Here is a 20,114-nt window from a genome sequence, read left to right as displayed (position 1 = left end):
TAATTCAGTGAAACGCAGCACATTTGTTGCTCAGCTATGCAGTGTTCTTTCTCATTAAGACACAGACTTCACTGCACCTGCTATGCAGCAGCCCCTTCAAAGTTAATAGAGCATGGTTTCACCCATCGGAACAGGGATGCCTATTCATGTTGGGAAATCTATGAGTGAAAATTGCTGAACACGCAGATTTCCACCTACCCTTAGGGGAATCTAGTCTTGGATGCTAGTCACCAAATTCAGGTGGATTATTCCGTCAATTAGTAGAAATATGCATCTCTATCCCTTAAAGGAGGAGAAGGAGAAAATTATAATTCAAATTATTTGTAACGTTATAAGTAACCCTAAGAACTTTTTTTGGCAAGGTTAGCTCTATACAGTGTATACTGAGAGAAATTGTAAGACATTGTTCTACATTCTGTCCATCAACTGTGTTTTTTGCAATTTTCACCCCGAGTGGGCCGGGTATGCTCAGACATGAGTCCATGGCTCTCCACATCACTGGAGACAAGCTATCGAGGCTGAAGATGGCTGATAGCCAGAAACCGGTCCTTGGATGCTTGATTCCAGTCTAGGAAAGACATGGCTTGGTAGTTCGGGCTGGACTGTTCCCATGAGGCACAGGGTCAAGGCTGATTTGCATATAGCCATTGTCTGACCTAGGGTGGTGTGGAGTGCAAAAAAACGATGGATTTAGGCCCAGATCTTTATACTGGGGTGAATGTATAACATTGTTCTGCATTCTGTCCATCAACTGTGTTTTTTGCAATTTTACCCCGAGTGGGCTGGGTATGCTCAGACATGAGTCCCAGGCTCTCCACATCACTGGAGTCAAGCTATCCAGGCTGAAAAAGGCTGATAGCCAGAAACCGGTCCTTGGATGCTTGATTCCGGTCTAGGAAAGACATGGCTTGGTAGTTTGGGCTGGACTGTTCCCATGAGGCACAGGGTCAAGGCTGATTTGCATATAGCCATTGTCTGACCTAGGGTGGTGTGGAGTGCAAAAAAACGATGGATTCAGGCCCAGATCTTTGTACTGGGGTGAACGTAAGACATTTTTCTGCATTCTGTCCATCAACTGTGTTTTTTGCAATTTTCACCCCGAGTGGGCCGGGTATGCTCAGACATGAGTCCATGGCTCTCCACATCACTGCAGTCAAGCTATCCAGGCTGAAGATGGCTGATAGCCAGAAACCGGTCCTTGGATGCTTGATTCCAGTCTAGGAAAGACATGGCTTGGTAGTTCGGGCTGGACTGTTCCTATGAGGCACAGGGTCAAGGCTGATTTGCATATAGCCATTGTCTGACCTAGGGTGGTGTGGACTGCACAAACACGATGGATTCAGGCCCAGATCTTTGTACTGGGGTGAATGTAAGACATTTTTCTGCATTCTGTCCATCAACTGTGTTTTTTGCAATTTTCACCCCGAGTGGGCTGTGTATGCTCAGACGTGAGTCTCAGGCTCTTCACATCACTGGAGTCAAGCTATCCAGGCTGAGGAAGGCTGATAGCCAGAAACGGGTCATTGGATGCTTGATTCCGGTCTAGGAAAGACATGACTTGGTAGTTCGGGCTGGACTGTTCCCATGAGGCACAGGGTCAAGGCAGATTTGCATATAGCCATTGTCTGACCTAGGGTGGTGTGGAGTGCAAAAAAACTATGGATTTAGGCCCAGATTTTTGTACTGGGGTGAATGTAAGACATTGTTCTGCATTCTGTGCATCAACTGTGTTTTTTGCAATTTTCACCCCAAGTGGGCTGGGTATGCTCAGACGTGAGTCCCAGGCTCTCCACATCACTGGAGTCAAGCTATCCAGGCTGAAGAAGGCTATCACTGGAGTCAAGCTATCCAGGCTGAAGAAGGCTAATAGCCAGAAACCGGTCCTTGGATGTTTGATTCCGGTCTAGGAAAGACATGGCTTGGTAGGTTGGGCTGGACTGTTCCCATGAGGCACAGGGTCAAGGCTGATTTGCATATAGCCATTGTGTGACGTAGGGTGGTGTGGAGTGCAAAAAAGATGGATTTAGGCCCAGATCTTTGTACTGGGGTGAATGTACGACATTGTTCTGCATTCTGTCCATCAACTGTGTTTTTTGCAATTCATCAATACTACATGCAACTACAAATTGAAGATGTAAACAGCATTTGCCTGAGGGAAATCATGCCAAACATCAATACTTGCAGCATATAACTACAGTCTTCGTCCTGGCTTCAGCCTTCTTCACCATGTATGGCACAACTTTGTGTACTCCTGAGACCTGCTGCATCCTCTAGGATGTAGCCCTCCTCCTCAAGAGGGAGCAAAGTCACTGGATCGCTAGAAGGGCCTTCATGCTTTGCCTCCAAGAATCCTTAGTGAAGTAGAGAAAGTTACCATGTGACACAAGTAAATTGATAAATTGATTCATGTGGGGATGTGAAAAACCACCACCATGAGGAGGCAGGTTAAAGAGGTGTTTAATAAGATAAAGGTGGCAAAGGCTCTGCCTGAATACCACCTTGTCTAACCTTCCCCTCGACAAAAGTATCCTCTCTACCATGCACCTTGACCTGCATAATAGCCTGCCTATTCAACAGAAGTATAACGTTATGTGATGTCATGTTATGTTAACAACAACTTCTAAAGCGCACGGGCACCCAAGGAAGATTGAGGAAAATTGCCGACAGATAACCTATGCAGATGCTTGCTTAAAAAGCCAGGTATTTAACCCCTTTCATGCTCATGACGAGCTCAGCTCGTCATGCAGTACACTGGTCGTGTGCTTATGACGAGCTGAGCTCGTCATGAACCATGGAAATCTGAAAAGTTCAGCACCGAGCGGGAATTGCTGCAACAGTCAAGGTGTTAAAGCTTTCCTGAATACCAAAATATTATCACAGCTTCTGATTGTAGGAGGAAGAGCATTCCAGGCTTTAGGGGCAAGATGGGCAAAGCGACAGCCACCTTGTCGCTGCCGTTTAAAAGAGGGAATGGTGAGTAAATAAAGATAGGCTGAACGAAGATTTCGAGTAGTCTCATACTTCACAATCATACTGTTAATGAACCTGGGGCTTTTCCCATGGAGCGCTTTGAAGGCCAGGCAGCCAGCCTTAAATACAACCCGTTGGGCAATAGGTAGCCAGTGGAGATCAACCAGCAGTGGTCTTGCCGAGCGCCATTTGGGCTGCTTGTGAATAAGTCTGACTGCTTGATTCTGAACGATTTATAAGCACCTTGTTAAAAATGCAGGTAAGCCCAGGTAGATGGAGTTCGAAAAGTCCAGCCAAGAGAGGACCAATGCGAGCACCACCTGTATGAGAGCTGAATGGGTCAGCTGGTGGGCAATTTTTTTAATTTTGCGCAATTGATGGAAGCTAGAGGAGATCACAGCTCCCTCCTGCCCTCTGAGTGAGAGATCTGCGTTAATGATAATCCCCAGACTTTTCACAGAGGGAAAGGACGAGGGAGGAGGTCCTAGTACTATAGGCCAGAAGTGCAGGCCCCAGCTAACGTCGCTTTTCTCCGGGAGCACCAACTCTGTCTTGCCTGAGTTAAGTTTCAGGTGGTTCTGATCCATCCACCGCTGGATATGCAGCATGGTGGCTCAAAATTCACAGACAGAGTCCGGGGAGTCGAAAGGGAATATTAATTGCAGATCGTCGGCATAATTAAAGATTACGACCTTTCTGTAAGACTCCTCAAATGTAGAAACACATCCAATAAATGTCAAGCACACACACTATTTCACTTCAGATTTAAAAAAGATGATATTAATCTTGACACCTTCCTTTCCACAGTTCCGACATCTGGCGCCATAGTGATAACAGATGGAGTTGCAACAGTCTCGCCTGTGGCAGGGTCACAATCAGAACCATCATTCATATGTATTCTTAACACTCAACCATGTATGCTTCATTACTTCCAATGACACAACCAAGTGAACAACTTTTATTGTTGCAGCTCAACTGCGCCATACATGTATCTTGACTATATATGCCTATACAATGTACTCATATAATAGTCATATTGTAGGTGATTATAATCCAACTCATGTCCTTTCCTCATTTTCAGGGCCTTTGTTGCCACACTCGGGGAGACCTGTCCCCATCAGCTGCAGCGATGCCTGAACAACCATATGAAATCACCTAAGACACAAGATAGAACGCAGAACATAGTAAGTCAATGTAAAAAAATGTTTACTCTTATTGTTGTGGCTGGGTGTCCACCACAAGAAATCTAGCCAGTAACATGTTAGGTCCAGTCAAAGCTTTCAGTAATTTAAACCTGAGATCAACCCCTGGTAGCTGTGGCATAGAGCATAGAACCTTATCTTAGAGAAAATATGGAAAGTATTTAGAAGTACCAAAATAGCTAAAAGAGTCAACATACAACACAATGTAAATGTCACTCCAATTTATAAAAATAGAAAAAAGATTAATAAGCAAAATTACACCAAAACCCTATGATTTTATAAAGAATTAAGAGATAATAGAGCCCAAAAGCACAGAGTGCCTATGACAGCCAATGGCTGTGATAGGTCAGGACCTAAGCACGATTTGAGGCTTATTGCGATGGATCACGTGTCAGATTCACAAAGTAGATTGACCCTGCTAGTGTCTGGAAGTTTGAGAAAGTTTCCAGGTCTAATTCCACTAAAAATTCTTGTCCATGTGGGACAAACCTGAAGTTAAATCCAACATTGTTGAACTGCCAGTTAGATATTTTTGTGGCCAGCCCCCCTAGAAGCTCTGTAGTAAAAGGTTTGAAAAAGTTCCCAAACTTCTTTTGGCCCTCAAACAACTGGAACAGTACACTTTCAAGGCCCACTGAATTTCAGGGAGAGCACTTAGGACTTTTGCAGTATCAGGCAGAGGACAACGGCAAAATCCAGTTTAAGTCTAGGTAAGTTGCCACTGATCAGCTATAATTCTTCAAAGGTATGCCCTCTTCTTCGGCTTTTTTATGTTGCTGGAGCCACCCAGGCGATCAGCCTTATGATCCTTCTAAAAAACAGCATTACAATTCAGGGGAAAAAGTGGGTGACCATACAAAAAGGATCATTTTCTTTGAGTAAATATTGATGTCAACTGATAATTCTCAATGCATCCTTCCCTCAGCATCAGTGTGAGTATAGTGAAAATGTATTTCTATAACACAAAAAGGACAATATACCTATAAAACAACACAAATGTTGATAGTGCCAACATACTGTCCGAGGTGATAGTGTACTCTATAAATCTGTATGACATAAAAGATTATGAAATGTCTCCCACTCAAATAACCCTTTAGTCAAAGGCAACCTTACTAACGAAAAGTGTAGTACAACAAAAACTTTCAAACAATCACTTACAGTACACTTCAGTGCCTAATGATTGCACACGTCAGTCATAACTACTGTTGGAAATGTCCCTCCCTGCAGGATAGCCCCAACACGTCTTGCCTTCCTTCTTACACTTTTTGCTGAATACATTTTTATTGGCCTTAGGACTGATAACCAGTGCTAAAGTGCTTGTGCTCTATCCCTAAAACATGGTATCATTGTTTTACATCTGCTTAGCATAATAAATTTACTTGTAAGTCCCTGGTAGAGTGAGACACCATATACCTAGGGCCTGTAAATAAAATGCTAGCAGTCGGCTCTACAGCACTCATTGAGCCACCCACCGATGTAGCACACTAAAACTTGTCTCAGTCTTGCTTTTGCAGCCTGAATGCAGTGTCACACTGCCACGTCAACTTGGCATTCTGCTTGCTTAGCCTTAAACTCCTTTTTCATTACATATGTCATCCCTGTGTTAGACTCTAGGTAGCCAATAGCGCAGGGTACTATGTAATTAAAAGGCAGGACATGTTCTTTCAAGGTTTATATGTCCTGGTAGTGAAAAACATCCACATTCGTTTTTCACTACAGTGAGGCCTACTCTTTCCATAGGATCACTTTGGGGATTCCTTATTACATTTATAAGCTGTAATTCCTAAATGACAGACGATTGATATATCATGTTTGGCACCTTTGAACTTGTAATGATAAACCTTCTTTAATAGTAAAGTCACATTTATCATTATAATTTTGAAAATGGCACTTTTGGAAAGTACAACAGCAACAACACCAATGCCAAAACTGACCCTCATTTGAAATCTACAATTAATCACACGCTATATTCAATAAAAGCGTTCACTGTTTAATCTTTTAACCACAGTATCTTTTTGTCAAACATGTCACACATAGAAAAACATACAAAAATAATCAACGTTGTTTGTCCCTCCAACCAACCACATTATATACATGACAGATGATACAAACATAAATCAATTCACATAAACACAAGAAAATGATAATTTATACAAAAAACATAAGTCCAATACATCAATAAATCAGTTCTTGTTTAAAAAATGTCAGGAGCAAAATCAGAAGGGGAATATATTTATCCTATAAAAACAATTCTCCAAAAATTCAAAAGCTCCCTAATTTTCTGGACATGGGGCCCCTGTCAAAACGTGACTGTTTCCTAAGTATGTGTCTTATACTACCCCCCTTGGTAAGTTCCTGGGATTCAATGTCACTCTATATTGCAAAACAATTTTTGATTACGACAGTGGGACCACTAGAAATGGTCAACGTGTTTCAAACCCCAGCTGTCCTTTGTGTACACCGAAAGTGTCTGATGCTGACATTTTTTATTTGTATCTATTGCTGAGCCGAAGGTCAGTTGGAGACCACATCTATCGGATTTGAAGGGCTTGTTCCTTGTTTCAGTGCATTTCTCCAAATGACCAATTAGTGCCTTTGCTCCAAGCCATCTGAGAGTGGATATCAGTTCTACACCTTGAGGAGAACCCCATAATGAACAGCTAGGGGGTACAAAATGCATGTTGGGAGTACCCATCTTCCAGGCCTATTGGAACGATCAAACCCCATACCTTGCTACTGTGGCCTCAGTGCATTAATGAACGCACCCCTGTCTGAGTGTGCAGGCCTGCACACTTCTCTTGCATGGCTCTCTCTTCCTTCTCAGGATAAAGGTCACAGACAGCAGAACTGCATCTCAGCCACAACAGCTTCCATGATAACTCCGGCAGGGTGAAAACTTCTCACCAACTTCAGCATGGAGGTTGTTTCAATACTAAAATCGCAGGCAAAATTAACTGTACAACAACTTCCTTTCCTTAATCTTTATTAAAAATAGTGGTTTAAATATTTTTCTAGCTCATAATATTCCCAAGATACAGAATTAATGTTTTAAACTGTCCTCTAATGATTTATATAAAACAGCTAGGCTTTCACACTTGGAAAATAGCTATGTGGTCCTTGTCTCTGTAGGTACATGTCAATACAAACGTTTCTACTTGTCCCACCTTTAATTTTCATGCACCTTACATCCTGCTTTAGAGGGTACAAGGGTTACAAAGAAGTTACATATTTTTAATGATAATTACGCACTTATATAGCGCACGACTACCCGGAGGCATCTCGGCGTTTGTACGAATACCGCCGAGGAACTCTTCCTGGCCTTTCTCTGTGAGGAGCCCACTCCTGGGCACCCCCAAGGTGAAGTCAGGCATCCTCAGCGTTGTTTCGGCCGTTGTAGAGATTAAGCAAGCTATTGCCCAGAGGTACAGAGTGGCGCTCATGATCAGAATAGGCACCGAGGCGAGAAAGATCAGGTCCGAGGAAATTGAGCCCAAGACCCGCCGAGGTGGTAATTGAACCCTAATCCCGGCCAGATTACTGCATCAGGATCTGCCGCTCTAACCATTGAGCCACACTTCTCTCCTCTCTTCTCTACTAATATGGACCTCTGTACCTATCAGAATGGTTATTTTGACATGTCACACTGAAGGTTTTGCACTGCAGCAGTCAGGTTAATCACAATTAGTCTGTAGCAATAAGTGCTGAAGTCCACCAGTGGCAGTTAACTTCCATACTCTTGGTGCACTTTATAAACTGTTAGACCGGTTAGCTTTAGGGTGGTCTACCCCCAAAGGTTTTGCCTTCACTCTTCTATTTCTTTGAATTTGTTTTTGTTGGCCTTTACTTGTGCTCACTCCCTAAAACATGGTAAAATTGGCATACACCTATATGCCTAATTTAATTTACTTATAGGTCCCTCGTAAAGTGGTACGCCATATTCCCAGGGCCTGTAAGTTAAATGCTACTAGTGGCTTGTAGCACTCATTGTGCCACCCACTTAAGTAGCCCTTTAGCAGGCCTGTAATTCCAGCCTGCCTGACGGCCTAAACGGCCAATTCGAATTGGCATTATAACCCTCTTTTTATTACATATAATTCTCCCCAGAGTTAGGACCTAAAGAGCCCATTGGGCAGGTTTCATTGTAATCAAAAAGTAGGAAGTGTACATTTACTTTTTACAAGTCAACATAGTGAAACGCTTCCAGATTCATTTTTTCACTACTGTGAGGCCTACCTTTCTGTTGGGATACATTTGGGTTACTGTACTACATCTAACAGGTGCTAATGTTCAATTGTAATGGCATATTTATTATCTGTGAAACTGTTATTTAAAATCCTCTTTAACAGTAAAGTCAAGTTTTAAGTCACAATTCAGGAAATGCCACTTTTAGTAAGTTATCATTTTCTTGTGCCAACCATTTGTTGCCTGTAGCCTGTTCTTGGGTCACATGACTAGGTGTGATTGGTAGTTGGCCTTTTTATATTTCTCCCATGCAGCCAAACAATGGGGGGCTTAGGTGTAATTGGATGGGGAATCTCATGAAGGATTGGGCGTGGGTGGTGCTGGGCACAACCACAAAAAATACCTTCACCCTTGCCCATTGTGCCCGTTGCCAGGCTTGAGGCAGGGCAGGGAGGCACGAAATTTCATACACATCCGTGGAGTGAGGCTTTTATAAGTTTCTGTCACTTAAAAGAAGGTCCCAGGGATAAAAAAATGACTCTCTGCTCCATTCTTCCATTTACGACTGGACCTGTGGAGGGAATCTTTAAAGGACAGCCTGCTGTTGTGGCCTTCTGTGGACCTTAGACGGACTGTTGTGCTGCACCTAGGAGGACTGCTATGCTGCATGAAGTCTGCTCTGAGCCCCAGAGATCTGCCTTGCTGCTTGAACCCTGCTGTGTCCCCTTCAAGCAAGAATTTAAAGAAGCGACTGTAAGGGCTAGTTGGCTGGCTCCTGTTCAGAGCCTCAGGGACAGAAAAGGTTCCACCTATCCTGAACCTGCACCTCAACCCTTCCTGAGTGAGTCATGACCCTCCAAGTGGTTCCTCTACAATCATGTACCCTTGAGAATTGTGCTAAAGGTGCCCAGGTAGACTAATTTTTTTTAATTGGACCTTGAAAGGTTTTTGATCAAAAACTGTTCTGAGAACCACAAGGAGACAAGAACCAACATGCTTTTTGATCTGCCCATGGTGCATCGCTGGTCGGCCTGACATTTTAGCAGCTCCAGCTACATTCTACTCTGCCACAACAAATCCTATTCAGCAGCCCCTCATTCAAGGGGTATCTGACCACCTGAAGCACTGTTTGGCTACAGCCTGCGGCTTCGTCCCACTAGAGATCTTCAAAATCCCAAAGAGTCTAAGTACAGATGAAGAATTCTTAATTGTGACTTCAGCCAGAGGCTTCCCAATGATATTGCCTCCTCCTCAGACAACACCAGCTGGCTTGTCCAGTTGAACTTTATCTTATCAGACATTTTTCAACAAAATATCCTGTAATACAGGACCCAATCCACTTCTTGTATCAGACTGGGGCCCCCTGTCTTGGTGACTAGATGTCATTGGTTGGTGTTTTGAAAATGTAGGAGCTAGTTTTCACGTTATACTTAAAAAAATCATAACTCCAGTTCTGCAGATTGGATTTCTGTTGTTTTGGTAGAAAATCATTTATTAAATGTTACTCTATGTTTCTAAATTGGTGTGGGATTTTTCTTGTGTAGTATTTTTTCTTTATTAATGTTTGTGTGCTGCATAAATACTTTACAAATTGCCTCTAAATTATGCCTGACTCCTTTTGTGTCAAACTATTTGGTGAATAAGCAGAGGTTAATTTAGGGACTTTAGTGGTTCACACACACACTAGCCCACGGCCTTGCTGGGGATGGGTACTAAAGGCACGAGGCCTAGGGACTAGCCAGCCTCCAATACGACACGTCTACACAAAATGGGCTGCCCCTAGTTTGGGTTCCTACAATTTCCTACAGAATTTATTTGAGGTGCAACACCAGTGGGAGCATCTAACAAAAAGTGATGGACTGGCCTCACACACCACCCGGTGCCATGCTTCATCATAGGCTGCAAATTCATCATCAAATTCATCATCAGCCAGCAAATTCCCTTCAATGTGTATTCCAACATGCTTGTGACTCAAGGTGTGAATACCTTGAGCCCGTTGCAGGCCAGCTTTCAGCTATGCCACTTGTTCCCATAACAATTTATGTTTAATTGTGCAACCCTTGTAATCTCTAAACCCATTCCGTCCCCAGTAATGAAGACATTCATTATAAGACTGCACACAGTAAAATGAATCGCAGACTATCAGTGTTGCGAAATGCTGATCCGTGTATTGAAGTGCCAATATCAGGGCTTTCAGCTCTGCCAACTGCACTGTACAATCTCCTAGAGATTGCGTAGTTGTATTTCTGGGATGGAACTTGCTGTCCCGCATACGTCCCTTCACTATAGCAGATGCAGCACTATACTGTTGTTTACTTCCTATGGCAAGCTGAGCAGATCCATCAGTTTAAATGATGTATTAATATTTTTCTAGAGGTAAGATTACATTCAGGAGAGGGTATTCTTGTTTGTACTGTAGGTATGCTTCTTTTTAGTGTAGAATCATATGTGTAATCTACATCAGTTGAAGTGAGATAATTAGCCCATTGTGTCCACCGCGGATATAGGGATTTTGCATTTGGAATGTTCGCCTCGGTAACAGCTTCTAAAGTTGGTATAGGGGTTACAACAATTATGCGTTTCCCCTGTGCTAGTGCTCTTTCTCTCACTACTGCAAAAACAACAATTTATGGACAGAATGCAGAACAATGTCATGCATTCACCCCAGTACAGAGATCTGGGCCTAAATCCATAGTTTTTTTGCACTCCACACCACCCCAGTTTAGACATAGCCATATTCAAATCAGCCTGACCCTGTGCCTCATGGTAACAGTCCAGCCCTGTTGGATCTGGCCCTCTTTTTAAAGGCTAATACCTAAACTTTGCGAGACATTCACCCTTTTCTCTCACCTATTTGGGTTCCGTTGCTACATATCAGACACCCCTTTGGTCGGCCGTGGGCAGGGGGCATTGTCAGCTGAAGGTGGATCATGCCCTGATGTGTGTGACATGACCTAGTAATGAAGTACAACCATTTTCGTTTTTACTGGAAGGATACCTGCCTCCCTTTGGTTTGATTATTGCATCGGATGATCTATCTGACCCAGGGAACCTGTTTCAAATATAAGAATAGCATCACTGAGATCTGAATTTATTAATGCATGCCCTGGGAAGGATGTTTTTTAGATTCTACGTCTGGAAAGAATACGTCTAGGGAGTGACTGTTTCCTCTTCCAACCTTGCTGTGGGTTACTGCTGGGATGTGTATTCCCTGTCTGGAGATAGGGACAGGGCCTGGGGAAACTTCAGCATCTGGTGGTAGCTGTCAGCAGTGTAGATTAGGGGGAGAAGTGGTTTCGGGGCTGTGTCCTGCTCTTCACAATGCCAACACCGCTTCCTGCTGGGCGGCTGACGACCCTGATTTCCCGTTTCAAAGAATGAGGTGGCCCATGACAGGAGACGCCCAAACCCGGGATCTGGGGGGGAAACTCTCTGCCTCCATCAAAGACTTGTAAGACTTTTTCGTGGGATAAAAGAGAGACGCCCACACGAGAGAAATGATTTACTAGGGACGAGACTGAAGATGCCTGCGAGACTGCAGCAGGAGAGAACTCGAAAGACCAGGACTTTTCTCACTTCTAAAACTTGAGAGGAAACAAGACTTCAAGAGCCCTGCTGATGCGGTCGCGGCTCCTACCTAAGGCACTACGAGTGTGCCCCTACAAGACCCCTAGAGCCCTGCTGACGCTGTCACGGCTCCTACCTAAGGCACAACGACTGTGCCCCTACAAGATTCCCAGAGCCCTGCTGACGCTGTCTCGGCTCCTACGTCAGGCCCTACGAGTGTGCCCCTACAAGACCCCCAGAGCCGTGCTGACGCTGTTGCGGCTCCTACCTAAGGCACTAGGATTGTGCCCCTACAAGACCCCCAGAGCCCTGCTGACGCTGTCGCGGCTCCTACCTAAGGCACTACGAGCGTGCCCCTACAAGACTCCCAGAGCCCTGCTGATGCTGTCGCGGCCCTTACCTCGGGCCCTACGAGTGTGCCCCTACAAGGCTCCCAGAGTCCTGCTGACGCTGTCGTGGCTCCTAAGGCTGGCACTGCGAGTATGCCCCTACAAGACCCCCAGAGCCCTGCTGACGCTGTTGCGGCTCCTACCTAAGGCACTATGAGCGTGCCCCTACAAGACTCCCAGAGCCCTGCTGATGCTGTCGCAGCGCCTGAAACCCACCAGAAGAGTAGGATCTCGTACTCCGGTCTGCACCCGCTGGTGCGCTTCCGTACACCTCAGCAGTGAGTACGCCTTATACTACGGTCCGCACCTGCTGGTGCGCTTCGGTACATCTCAGCAGTGAGTACGCGTCATACTCTTCAACCGCACCAGCCGGTGCGCCTGGCATTTGGGACCTCCAGCACCTAGAGTACGCCTCGTACTCTTCCCCCGCACCCGCTGATGCGCATCGTCTCTTTGGCCTGCAGCAACATCGAGTACGCCTTGTACTCCTCTCAAGCACCTGTCGGTGCTCATCTCATCTGTGGCCTGCAGTAGATCGAGTACGCCCCGTACTCACCTCACGCCCCAGCCGGGGCGCTTTGGACTGTAACTTTCAAGTAGCCTTGGGGACGCCTCGGATGCACCCTGGTTCGTACGCCTCATACTATCTACATTCCCCCGGTTAGGGGGCCTGGTCCATGGTTCTCTGATGCCTAAGCTGAAGGGGCCGGGCCCCCTGTGATCCCCCCATTACCTTGAGGGCCTGTGAGTACACGAGGTGCGGCTCAAGGACTTACCCTACCCTGACCTGGACCAAACTAACCTAATCTTCTCTAAGAAAGACCACTAAAGCCGAGTCTTGATGTAACCTTGTGGATTGTTATCATTATGGAACCTATGATAAAGCTATATACAGAATCAGTTATTTTTACTATGACTCTGTGTGGCGTCTATCTGTACAGGTCTCTTCTACTACCGTGCGTAGTCCGAAATGCTTGGCACGCTATCTAGGGAGTAAGCCTGTCTGCCCTGGCTAAAGTACTACCAGGGGGAGCAGGCATCATTTTGGGGAGTGCCCCTCCCCTCTTTTATGTGGGAGTGGGGTTCCTACTGGACTTTGGTGCGACCCTCTACCAAAGGGGAATCCCATTTCTAACAAGCCCGAACTGCCAAGCCATGTCTTTCCTGGACCGGAATCAAGCATCCTAGGACCGGTTTCTGGCTATCAGCCGTCTTCAGCCAGGATAGCTTGACTCCAGTGGTGTGGAGAGCATGGGACTCACGTCTGAGCATACCCATCCCACTCGGGGTGACAAATGGAAAAACAACAAATAATGGGCAGAATGCAGAACAATGTCATACATTCACCCCAGTGCAGAGATCTGGGCCTAAATCCATCATTTTTTGCTCTCCACACCACCCCAGTTCAGACATGGTAATATGCAAATCAGCCTTGACCCTATGCCTCATGGGAACAGCCCAACCCGAGCTGCCAAGCCATGTCTTTCCTGGACCGGAATCAGGCATCCTAGGACCGGTTTCTGGCTATCAGCCATCTTCAGCCAAGATAGCTTGACTCCAGTGGTGTGGAGAGCATGGGACTCAGGTCTGAGCATACCCATCCCACTCGGGGTGACAAATGCAAAAACAACAATTGATGGACAGAATGCAGAACGATGTCATACATTCACCCCAGTACAGAGATCTGGGCCTAAATCCATCGTTTTTTTGCACTTCACACTACCCCAGTTCAGACATGGCGATATGCTAATCAGCCTTGACCCTGTGCCTCATGGGAACAGTCCAGCCCGAACTGCCAAGCCATGTCTTTCCTGGACCAGAATCAACCATCCTAGGACCGGTTTCTGGCTATCAGCTGTCTTCAGCCAGGATAGCTTGACTCTAGTAGTGTGGAGAGCATCACCACCCCCATTTTGTACCGCTTTGTTCGCCATAAGTTGGCAGGGTATGCTCAGACGTGAGTCCCTTGCTCACTTTGCCACTAGATTCAAGCAAGCGGGGCTGAAGACGGCTGAAATGCAAGAAACCGGTCCTCGGAAGCTTGTTTCCGGTCCAGGGAAGGCATGGCTTAACAGTTCGGGCTGGACTGTTCCCATGAGGCACAGGGTCAGAATGATTTGCACATGGCCATGTCTGAACTGGGGTGGCAGAGTGGGCTAAAGAACGGTGATGGATTAAACCCAGATCTGTTGACTGGGTGTGAGTGTTTGATTGGGTCATATGCTCCGTCCATCACCACCCCCTTTTGTACCGCTTTGTTTGCCAAAAGTTGGCAGGGTATGCTCAGACGTGAGTCCCTTGCTCACTTTGCCACTGGATTCAAGCAAGCCAGGCTGAAGACGGCTGAAATGCCAGAAACCGGTCCTCGGAAGCTTGTTTCCGGTCCAGGGAAGGCATGGCTTGGCTGTTGGGCTGGACTGTTCCCATGAGGCACAGGGTCAGACTGATTTGCATATGGCCATGTCTGAACTGGGGTGGCAGAGTGTGCTAAAGAACAGTGATGGATTAAACCCAGATCTGTTGACTGGGTGTGAGTGTTTGATTGGTTCATATGCTCCGTCAATCACCACCCCCTTTTGTACCCCTTTGTTTGCCATAAGTTGGCAGGGTATGCTCAGACATGAGTCCCTTGCTCACTTTGCCACTGGATTCAAGTAAGCTGGGCTAAAACCACTGAAATGCCAGAAACCGGTCCTCGGAAGCTTGTTTCTGGTCCTGGGAAGGCTTGCTTGGCAGTTCGGGCTGGACTGTTCCCATGAGAGACAGGGTCAGACTGATTTGCTTATAGCCATGTCTGAACTGGGGTGGCAGAGTGGGCTAAAGAACGGTGATGGATTAAACCCAGATCTGTTGACTGGGTGTGAGTGTTTGATTGGTTCACATGCTCTGTCCATCACCACCCCCTTTTGTACCGCTTTGTTCGCCATAAGTTGGCAGGGTATGCTCAGATGTGAGTCTCTTGCTTACTTTGCCACTGGATTCAAGCAAGCTGGGCTGAAGACGGCTGAAATGCCAGAAACCGGTCCTCAGAAGATTGTTTCCGGTCCTGGGAAGGCATGGCTTGGCAGTTGGGCTGGACTGTTCCCATGAGGCACAGGGTCAGACTGATTTGCATATGGCCATGTCTGAACTGGGGTGGTAGAGTGGGCTAAAGAATGGTGATGGATTAAACCCAGATCTGCTGAATGGTTGTTAGTGTTTGATTGGTTCATATGCTCCGTCCATCACCCCCCCCTTTTGTAACTCTTTGTTTGCCATAAATTGGCAGGGCAAGGTCAGATGTGAGTCCCTTGCTCACTTTGCCACTGGATTCAAGCAAGCCGGGCTGAAGACGGCTGAAATGCCAGAAACCGGTTCTCGGAAGCTTGTTTCTGGTCCAGGGACGGCATGGCTTTGCAGTTCGGGCTGGACGGTTCCCATGAGGCACAGGGTCAGACTGATTTGCATATGGCCATGTCTGACCTGGGGTGGCAGAGTGGGCTAAAGAACGGTGATGGATTAAACCCAGATCTGTTGACTGGGTGTGAGCGTTTGATTGGTTCATATGCTCCGTCCATCACCACCCCCTTTTGTACCGCTTTCTCTCACTACAGCAGTCTACACTGCAGTCAATATTTTTTCAGTTGCTGCAAATCACATTTCAGCATTTGTGAATAAATGTGATGTGCATGCAATTTGAACTGTCTCACCTTAACTGAAAGTGAGATAAGTATATCCTGATAAACCGGGGATGAACTGAACAGAGAGTATTTGTATGTTGCTGTGTGCAATGGGGTGGTGTGAAATCAGGTCTGATTAAGTTGTAGAAGGGTTTTACTTTTTCTGTGTAATCTAAAATGCATGTTCTTCCAAAATGTAGAAATCCTAAGATTGATTGCAAACTGTTGACTTTTGCCTTCACTTGATAGCTCATAGACCCAAAAAAGGGCATTAAGATGGGCAATTTTAGATTTCTTAAAATTAAATTTGTAGCCCAAATTGGTGAATCCCAGTTATGTTCTTCACCCTGCTAAAGTGTTCATGTAATTAATCGTCGGTCAGATAGATTTCATCTACAAAAGACAGAGCCTCCTCGTCACATGTTTTTGACCATTCTGATACTCTTGCAGAGAATAGGCCCAAGCTGTTCTTATACCCTTGAGGCAAACAACAAAGATTTCGCTAAGTGGTGAGCGCAGAAAATACTGTCAAATATCTGCTTTCTGGAGCTATATTTTGGCAGAAGAATCCATTCGAGACATCTAATGTTGTGTAATATTTCTTCCGCACAATGTTATTCATTAATGTGGCACTATGTGCATTTTGAACTGCAAATGTTCGTGTGCATTTGTTCAAATGTCAGTAATCTAAAATGAGACTATATGTGTTGTCCGGTTTCATAACTAGAAACAAAGAATTATTCATCGGGGAGGTGCAAGTCTAAATCACACCTATATATTCGAGTTGGTCTAAGATTTATTTGACCTGCCTTTTTGCATCGCTTTTTATAGGGCACTGTCTCTGAGGATTTGGTGTACATTTTAATAGGATTTTGTGGTGGGTAGACTCCATGTTCCACCCTACATGGCTGCAGTATAATGCAGGAGCTACTCTCCACTCCTGCATGTATGAATCTTTTAAAGATTCAGGAATGAGGTCGGAGAAAGCAGGCTAAATTAGGCTTTCCCCTTTTGAGCATTCCATCACAAACTCAGGCGGCCAATCTATTTCTGATAGCAGTATGTCATATTCATATGTTAAGTTCTCCCAAAAGAGACCTTTACCCTTTCCTGAGATGTCTCCCTTTATTTGAAGCATCATTTCATACAATCTATACAGGACACTAACTCTGGTCTCAGGTGATTCCACCGTAATGTGCTCATTCAATACTGCTGTCACCAGAAAATCCTTCTTATTCTGGCAAGCTATTGCTACTTCTGCTGCACTGTCTAGCATCGTCAGAGCCCATTCCCTGTTCAGATGCTGGGTCCTCAATAACCTGGGTATTTCTCATTTTTAAGTGAGCTACTTTCTTCTTTTTGAAAAGAGGTTTTGCTTTATGTTGCTCTTCCTGTTTGATAATGTAATCTAAAGTGCAATGTGTTTCACTTTTTGTCTTTGGTCGATCTTTTTGCATTTGTTCTGATCGGCCGTCACTCTCCGAGGTTTTTGATGAACCCTAGAAGAAATAAAAGGAACGTGTATGTCCTGATGCCTATCAGGGTCCTGAAACCTATCAGGTTTTTTAATGTTGTCATCATTCCTAAGGCGGTACCTCTTTTCAGCGGACTCCCGTTGGGAAGACCCACTCCTTGCTCATGAATTCATTTCCAAATTATTATTTAAAAAATGTTGTTTTCCCTTTTATTTTTAAAAGAAGTGGGTGCTTGCTTTGAGTTGTATTTGTGGGGACTACCCACCATTTGCGGCTTCCCTGCTTTGGTTCCCAAATTATCTATACCTAATTCAGCATACATTTCTTTGATAATTTTGGGTAAATTTTGCTCCCTATTTCTTGGTGCTAGTTCCCTTAGGCGGCCTTAGGAGGCTGTGTATGGCCCCTGCTGCTGCCTGCCTCTTTATGTTGCTCTGATTATTGCCTAGACTTGGGCAAAATAACCCAATAATTTAATTCCCAAGTCCAGGGCAGGTCCTGCCCCAAACTCATTCTAAACTTGTTTCAACACTTCTGAAACTACTGCTAAGGAAGGAGTACCTTGTATTCTGAGGTAAACAGCAACAGAGATTGTTCCCCACTTGGTACACTCTTCAATTGAGGGAACCATCCCCATTGGCAAGCAAATAGTTAGCATTCATTGTTTTTTCAGCGGACCTGTATGGAGAAATACTGCTTCCAGCTGTGCAATTATTTGTGCTATACAGAACAGTATTTGCCCCAGTTTGGAAGGAATTGGCCATATTACTGATTTTAGTGTCTGTGGGTTAATTGTTGATGTGGTCTGATGTGGACCAGTTGTGCATTTCTTGCAGGTTGGACTGTTAATGTTCGCATGACGAACTGGACAATGTGCCTGTATAGCCTGACTATGTCTTTGCATATTTTACATATATCATCGACTGGTAGTTTATCTATCTCAGGATGTGGATTGTATTGTATGTTGCTAAGACCGGCAAGGTAGCTCCTTCTATGCCGAGCGGATCGAGTATCACAACAGATGTTGTTTGTGGGAGGGCACCTTTAAACCAGCTTTAATGCTGCTGGTGAGTTAAAGGGACATCAATGTCTTCGTTTGTAATGTATTCTTCTGATGTTCTGCTACAATGTATGTGTGGAACAATTTAGTCACCGGATCTGCAGGTGGGAACTGAACCCAAGAATAGAATACCTCTGATCCGAACATCTTGTGTTCCCAATCATGAAAGTAACACAGCCACCTATTAAGGGTACACCGTTTTCTAACAATTTCATAGTGACAGCATGTCTTTAGTTCTCTGTGATGTTAAGAGAGTTTGCAACTTCGTCTTATCCCGTGCCTGAACAACTACTTGTTGACTAAGTTATTCTTAGGTGAATAACCAATGTTCTAGTACCTAAGGGTTTTGCACAATGTGAGACCGTTTTATCCTTACAAGCTTGCTAAAACTTCAGCCAGTACACAGTGTATATCTGCTCACCTGAGGCTGATTTTTCCTTTCCACTTCAGACGTCTCTGAAAAGGTGTGAGTAGGGCTTTCTGAGAAAGCACAACTGATTTATTCAGATTTTACTGTTAATATAAGAAACAAACCAACATGGGCAACACCATGTCATGTCGTTCCTAGGAGTCGTCCAGGACCTCTGCATTTTGGATGACCTAAACTGAGGGCATGGTGTCCCAACTGCTTCTGGCTACCCCCTCAGGATATGTCAGTTGTTAGACCAGCTAGCTCTACAATGCCACTACTAGTCCTCTGTATTCTACAGTGGTGTAGGTTGTGTCTGACAACCACTGAACATGCATTCCTGATACCTCAGGGATCATTCAAAAACAGTACAGAACCTTTCGCTCAGAAACTTGTGCTTGCTTTCTCTCAGAAAATACACAGGATGGTGATTAGGACGTTTCAATAAATATTTATTGGTCCAGCGACAGTCTTGTGTTAAGCGACAGTCAAGAGACAGAAGCATACAAAAGAGATTGCTTGTACCAATATAGTGAATAGTTGATACATTTCTACCATAGTGCTAATAAGATGAACAGAAACAGTTCAGATAAAAACAGTAGCACTTGCATACACCTAAAATTCACGCCCTAAGTAATTTGCTAAAATGTATCTAGCCTAACTTGGATGTGTAGGTGTATATGCGTATAGCTATGTGTAACTGTAGCCAAGAAACCCCTCAAATTGATGGTTTAGAATGAAGGCCTCCGGCTCTGCTTCGAGGATGACAATCCTCAAGGGATGTTGGACCGCTGTGTGTCAAAGATTCATCATGCTGGACCTCCATTTCTGCTTGGAAGGAATTCTCCTCTAATTTTTAGGGGGGAGTGGGGAGCTTTTATACTAAAGTGGTAACTCCCGTTTTTTTCTAGAATTGATATGTTTTTAAAACAATCATGAATGTTTTGTAAACAATCATCAATGCTTTTCTAAACAAGTGCGATCATGCACAGCTGGCTGTTGGCCAAGGATGAAAAAAGTGGGGACCCTTATATAGAAGAAATCTGCAGTGCGTGGGGAAGTGTTTATTTATGTCAGGTACAGGGATTCAGATAGAAGATTGAGAGCCTGATGTTGAGGAGACAGGAGCAAGCTGATATTTGAAAGGTCACCTGTTTAGAGTTGTCATAGTCATGTGTATTGGATAATGTATGTAAAACGG

The 20,114-nt window shown here is 44.8% G+C and overlaps 1 protein-coding gene across 1 annotated transcript in view; it reads right to left on the bottom strand.

Annotated features, from left to right (window-relative positions):
- MALRD1 (MAM and LDL receptor class A domain containing 1) overlaps positions 1-20,114 on the bottom strand; it is a 2,333,045-nt gene that overhangs the window by 840,260 nt on the left and 1,472,671 nt on the right. The window lies entirely within an intron of this gene.

The sequence above is a fragment of the Lissotriton vulgaris genome, chromosome 10 (genome assembly GCF_964263255.1).
Source record: "Lissotriton vulgaris chromosome 10, aLisVul1.2, whole genome shotgun sequence".
In the NCBI taxonomy this organism is placed as follows: Eukaryota; Metazoa; Chordata; class Amphibia; order Caudata; family Salamandridae; genus Lissotriton; species Lissotriton vulgaris.
This window is presented reverse-complemented; position numbering and strand designations above follow the sequence as displayed.